This window comes from Euprymna scolopes, chromosome 1 (genome assembly GCF_053919585.1).
Source record: "Euprymna scolopes isolate OS-2025 chromosome 1, ASM5391958v1, whole genome shotgun sequence".
Classification (NCBI taxonomy): domain Eukaryota; kingdom Metazoa; phylum Mollusca; class Cephalopoda; order Sepiida; family Sepiolidae; genus Euprymna; species Euprymna scolopes.
In genome coordinates, this window is record NC_136482.1 from 72174550 (window position 1) to 72181200 (window position 6651).

Here is a 6651-nt window from a genome sequence, read left to right on the forward strand (position 1 = left end):
TACAATTTTATTAGCTTAAAATCGATATAACACATGCATACATACACCAAACAGATAATTCTCCACAACACATTGAAGCACAAAAAACAAACACAATTAAAAAACAAAACACAAGCCAGTGATTAAAAACTCCCTTTGCCTTCACCTACGTCCGCATCATGCATCAGCCTTCTCGACAAACAAGAGTTAGGCCAATGTGAGCTGCGCTGTGAACTTTGCTCCGTCAGCAACCAGTAGCCACCGCCACCACCATCGCCAAAACTAATGTGAGCCATACTGTGAACTTTGCTCAGTGAACAACCAGTAGCCACCGTCGCCGCCATCGCCCAAACTAATGTGAACCATACTGTGAACTTCACTCCGTTAGCAACCAGTAGCCACCACCACCGCCGTCACCAAAACCAATGTGAGCCATACTGTGAACTTTGCTCAGTCAACAACCAGTAGCCACCGTCGCCGCCATCGCCCGAACTAATGTGAGCCATACTGTGAACTTCGCTCCGTTAGCAACCAGTAGCCACCACCACCGCCGTCACCAAAACTAATGTGACCCATACTGTGAACTTCATTCTGTCAGCAGACAGTAGCCACCGCCATCACCAAAACTATTCTGACACACCAACACGATCGTTTTAAACTTTAAATAAACGTTTGAACAACTTAACCCCATTCGTTTGTCAATTTCTTGCTTTCAATACACTCGGTTTTGTTTGTAACATTATTATACTCGTCATTCTGGACCTGTAAATTCACCCTTGTTCATTTGTATGTTTGTCTATCCACATTTTTTTCAATAAGTACACCTTGGAATTTTTAAAAATTTTGTATAAACATTAAACATGATATGAGTAGAAAAGTAACAGAACGAATTTTCCAGGAAAACTCCGGCTGCCCATCCCCAAGAGTGCCTTTCAGGTTAAAATGGCTAAAATTGACACTTTTGTGCTTATTAAAAAAAATTGATACCTTGGATTTTTATAAAATTTTCTGAAAAGTTGTAATTAACTGATTTCTGTATAATTTTGTTTGTCTATACTTCACGATAACTCTTGGGTGTGCCCCAGGGGCTCTTTTAGGGCTAATAAAAACATTCCATTTTTTGGGCTATTTTACCATATTTGTCCAAAATTTTCTGTGTATGTCTAGTTAGCAGTTTTTCATGGTGCTGAACTCAAATTTAAATATGTTAAGGCCTTGGAGACTTTTGGGGCTAAATGGTGGACTTAGTCGTTTTTTTTTATGCATCATGCAGAACTCAAATTTATATATCTTAGGCCTAAAACTGCACCGTTTGTTCATTTTCACCAAGATTTGACATCTCATGGGGGAGGGGACTTAGTCTTGTTTTTTTTATGCCTTGTTCACTGTGCACCACGCATGCTTCACTTGTTTTTTTCTTTATCTTTATAAAAAGTCTAATTGGCAACTTTTCATCAAGGCCACCAAAATTATTTTGTGGACATTCAACAAAATAATTTTGGTGGCCTGTTTATAATTGGAGGATAGTTTCCTTTAAACTTATGGCCCATGGCTTGATCAGGTTTGTATTTTAACATGCAATTATCTGACTCTATAAAATAAATAAGACAGATATTCAATTTTAAAAGTGAGAAAAGCAGCTTTATTTATTGATGGACTGTAAGTGGAAAGTGTTCATTTGAGTGGTGGAGAAGAATGTTCGTGAATGTGTGAGAGAAAGGCTAGCATGGAGAGAAATTGACAAAAAAGAATGTTCATTTAGTTTGCAATTATCGGTTTAGGTGTTAATCAGGCAACAGTCAGTAAATGAAGGTGCTCGGCTCGTAACATGGGAGCAGAATTAGCTTCAGTCCACTAGTGTCTTCTTTCTTTTTTTCTTCTTCATATCTCTTAAGGTTTGATGACAGAATCCGTCCGTACATTCACTGACGTAGTGAGACGAACTCTCCTCTTGAATCATCCTGCTGAAAACTCTCTCTGGTTCATAAAATCTTGGGTTTTTATATTTTTCCAGGGACTCCCAGTGGCAATGGAAGTCAATGGTTTTTTAAAAGGCACTAAAACTTCCCATTGGTTCGCAATCATTTATTATTATTATTATTTTATTTTATTTTTTTTCAACCGTAAGCCCTGCGTCGAGCCGGTGCATACAAGACGTTTTTTTATTCAGTCTCTGCCCATGGATGTGTTAACATCAGGTTTGCAGCCAACTCTCATCAGTCTCCACAAACTGCCAAATGGAGTTGCAGTTAAATATGTTGGCATTATTAGAAAGTAAAGTCCAAAGAAAGAATTCCCAACCGTTATGCTTTCCTTCTTACAATTCTCAGTATCAAACCCCAGCACTCATCTGTCAGAACTTACTTCTGCCAAAGAGACACGCACTCTCTCTCTCTCTCTCTCTCTCTCTCTCTCTCTCTCTCTCTCTCTCTCTCTCTCTCACACACACACACACTGGCTTTTTATTTGAAAAACCGACTGCATCTCATTTGCATATTTCCCCCAACTCTTGTTACCTCACGTGACTACCAATCCATAAATAGCAGGAGCGGCCATTTTTTAAAATCCTTTTTCTGAAATGGATGGCATGTTGTACAAGGTCATATTTGTACTACTTTTTAATCACAAGAGTCACGAGCTGCATGCTCATGTTTATATAGACCTCAGGGGAAACAACTCCTGTCTGCTTCCAATTGGTCCAAGGAAGATAACTGTCATCTCTATAGCCAAGATGAAGTTTGCATTTGCATGTACTTGCTCATTAGTTGTTTCTGTTCGTGATTTTATTATATTTTCATGTTTACAACCATGTTTTGTTTTTGATTAATCAAAAATTGTTTCATTTTTATTAATCTATATTTTTTTCTTTTTCATGAACCATTCTAAAATTCTTCACACCTGTTGTTAGGTATCATATCTCTTTCCAGTAAAAAAAGAAAAGCAAAAATTAAATGTCTGCAGCCATTTAATTTTTCCATATAAAGCATTTGACCCTATTTAAGAAGGATATTCTGGGGCCACTCAGCCTCACTCACGGAGCCCCAGGGCTCTGTGGAGCCCACTTTGGGAAACCTACCATCAACCTCACAAAAGACCTGATAGGAACATATCCAGATCAATTTCATCGGATTGGTAACTTTGCAGGAGAATAACCATCCGATAGTTCATGCACCCAGGAAATGTGCTATCCATATGAGGGACGAAATAAAACAGTTTATGCTTCTAACTTTAAAATATTTGGAAATACTCAATGAAAAGTTTTATTCATTATTAATAGAACAGACTGAAAACTATTCTCATATAAAAATTGTTTGTTTTGCAGTAAAAAAAATAAATAAAAAGAAATATTCGACTTTCTTTGATAGAAATAAAAAAAATAACTTCACTTACTATATTTTGTTAGATTAAAAATTATCCCAATGTGCAATTATAATAATTATCCAAATGGATAATTTTTCTTTAGAAGAAGAAAATACATGGACGTTTGAACTACCTCCATAAAAATACCACAGCGATATTTTTTATGCCTATTAGCATGACCACATGATTGAACACAGGAAACTTTAGGTACACTTTACCTACATGTTGATTTGGAAATGATGTCACACGGTCATGTTCTCTGGCCTCCTTCTTTCTCAGTAGCCATGGTTATGCTCAATCCATCTATCTTTCTTCTATCAGTCTATACTCCTATAAACTCGGTTTTCTTTTGTGTACATTGATTTCCATATTTATTTAAAAAGAAAATACAATTTTCTTATATCTTGGTTGTGTAATTGCATTCACTAGCAAACGATCTAGCTAATTTGCATATTCTTTTAAACATTCATTTTAATTAATTCCCTATTAGTTGCTTCGGTTTTTTAATGGGATAATCATCTTTAGTTAACTATTACCTTTAATTATATTCATGCAGATATTCTACATGATTTATACTTGCATAATATTTGCGAAAAAAGTTTATAGTAAACACAAAATTGTTTCCATACATATTTATGTATACATATATATTTTTGCTTAATCTATTAGTCTATTTATATCTATCAATCTATCTAGATATATATCTATAAAAATGAACGTGTCTGTGTATCTGTCTGTCTGTGTGTCTGTATGTCTGTCTGTATGTGTACATTTCCCTATGCAATAACTCTGTCAATTTTAAGTCTACAGACACGAAATTTGATATACAGGGTACTAAGATTTGGGAAAATTGATGTGATTGCTTTTTGGGCAGAAATTTGGCTGGTAAGGGGTCAAAGTTCAACGATTTGACCTTTGCGAACTCTACCAAACTCCTCCAACAATTTTGGGTCTAAACACTTGAAATGTTAGATATAGGTTCTTTGGACATGGATCTAACTTAATAACTTGATTTGAGCCCAAAACAATAAATGTTAAGAGGTCATAATAGAGGTCAAAGTTAAAAAAATTGACCGCTTTTTTTTTTTTTTTTGCTCAACATACACCTCCAAATGCCCGGGCAACGCCGGGCACCCATGCTAGTATATCTATAAAAGTGAACGTGTCTGTGTATCTGTCTGTGGGTCTGTCTGTGTACTTTCCCTATGCAATAACTCTGTCAATTTTTAGTCTACAGACTCGAAATTTGATATACAGGGTACTGATATTTGGGAAAATCAATGTGATTGGTTTTTGGCCAGAAATTTGGCGATTAAGGGATCAAAGTTCAACGATTTGACCTTTGAGAACTCTACCAAACTCCTCCGACAATTTTAGGTCATAACACTTGAAATTTTAGATATAAATTCCTTGGGCATGGATCTAATTTAATAATTTGATCAGTGCCCTAAACAATAAATGTTATGGGGTCATAATAAGGGTAACAAAGTTAAAAAATTTGACCGTTTTTTTTTTTTTTTTTTTTTTTTGCTCAGCATACAACTCACACCCGGGCAACACTGGGAACCCATGCTAGTCTATATATCTATAAAAGTGAATGTGTGTGTGTCTGTGTACATTTCCCTATGCAATAACTCTGTCAAGTTTTAATCTACAGACTCGAAATTTGATATACAGGGTACTAAGATTTGGGAAAATTGATGTGATTGCTTTTTGGGCAGAAATGTGTCTGTTAGGGGGTCAAAGTTCAACGATTTGACCTTTGAGAACTCTACCAAACTCCGACAATTTTGGGTTCAAACACTTGAAATTTTAGATATAGGTTCTTTGGCCAGGGATCTAACTTAATAACTTGATTTGAGCTCAAAACAATAAATGTTAAGGGGTAATGATAGGGGTCAAATTAAAAAAAATTGACTGCTTTTTTTGTCTTTTTTGCTCAGCATACACCTCCAAACACCCGGGCAACGCCGGGCACCCATGCTAGTATATCTATAAAAGTGAACGTGTCTGTGTATCTGTCCGTCTGTGTATCTGGCTGTCTGTGTGTCTGTTTGTGTACATTTCCCTACGCAATAACTCTATCAATTTTTATTCTACAGACTCGAAATTTAATATACAGGGTACTGAGATTTGGGAAAATCTATGTGATCAGTTTTCGGCCAAATATTTGTCGGCTAAGGGGTCAAAGTTCAACGATTTGACCTTTGAGAACTCTACCAAACTCCTCCGGCAATTTGGAGTCTAAATACTTGAAATTTTAGATATAGGTTCCTTGGACATGGATCTAACTTAATAATTGCATTTGAGCCCAAAACAATAAATTTTAAGGGGTTATAATAGGGGTCAAAGTTAAAAAAATTGACCGTTTTTTTTTTTGTTTTTTTTTTGCTCAGCATACATCTCGAAACACCTGGGCAACGCCGGGCCAGAATGCTAGTATATCTATAAAAGTGAACATGTTTGTGTATCTGTCTATGTGTCTATCTGTGTACATTTCCCTACGCAATAACTCTGTCAATTTTAAGTCTACAGACTCGAAATATAATATACAGGGTACTGAGATTTAGGAAAATAAATGTGATCGGCTTTTGACCAGAAATTTGGCGATTAAGGGATCAAAGTTCAAACTCCTCCGACAATTTTGGGTTTAAACATTTGAAATTTTAGATATAGGTACATTGGACATGGATCCAACTTAATAATTTGATAAGAGCCCTAAACAATAAATGTTAAGTGGTCATAATAGGGGTCAAAGTTAAAAAAATCAACCATTTTTTTGTTTGTTTGTTTTTGCTCAGCATACACCTCACACCCGGCAATGCCGGGCACACATGCTAGTCTATTATATCTATAAAAGTGAACGTGTCTGTGTATCTGTCTGTCTGTGTGTCTGTCTGTGTACATTTCCCTATGCAATAACTCTGTCAATTTTTAGTCTACAGACTCCAAATTTGATATACAGGGTACTGAGATTTGGGAAAATCAATGTGATTGGTTTTTGGCCAGAAATTTGGCTGTTAAGGGGTCAAAGTTCAACAATTTGACCTTTGAGAACTCTACCAAACTCCTCCGACAATTTTGGGTCTAAATACTGTGAGATTTTAGATATAGGTTCCTTGGACATGGAGCTAACTTAATAACTTGATTAGAACCCTAAACAATAAATGTTAAGTGGTCATAATAAGGGTCAAAGTTAAAAAAATTGACCGTTTTTTTTTTTGCTCAACATACACCTCACACCCGGGCACCCATGCTAGTATATCTATAAAAGTATCTGTGTGTCTGTTTGTGTACATTTCTGTACGCAAT

At 36.0% G+C, this 6651-nt stretch overlaps 1 protein-coding gene across 2 annotated transcripts in view; it reads right to left on the reverse strand.

The window, feature by feature from the left end:
- LOC145240221 (zinc finger BED domain-containing protein 5-like) overlaps positions 1-6651 on the reverse strand; it is a 51600-nt gene that overhangs the window by 22076 nt on the left and 22873 nt on the right. The window lies entirely within an intron of this gene.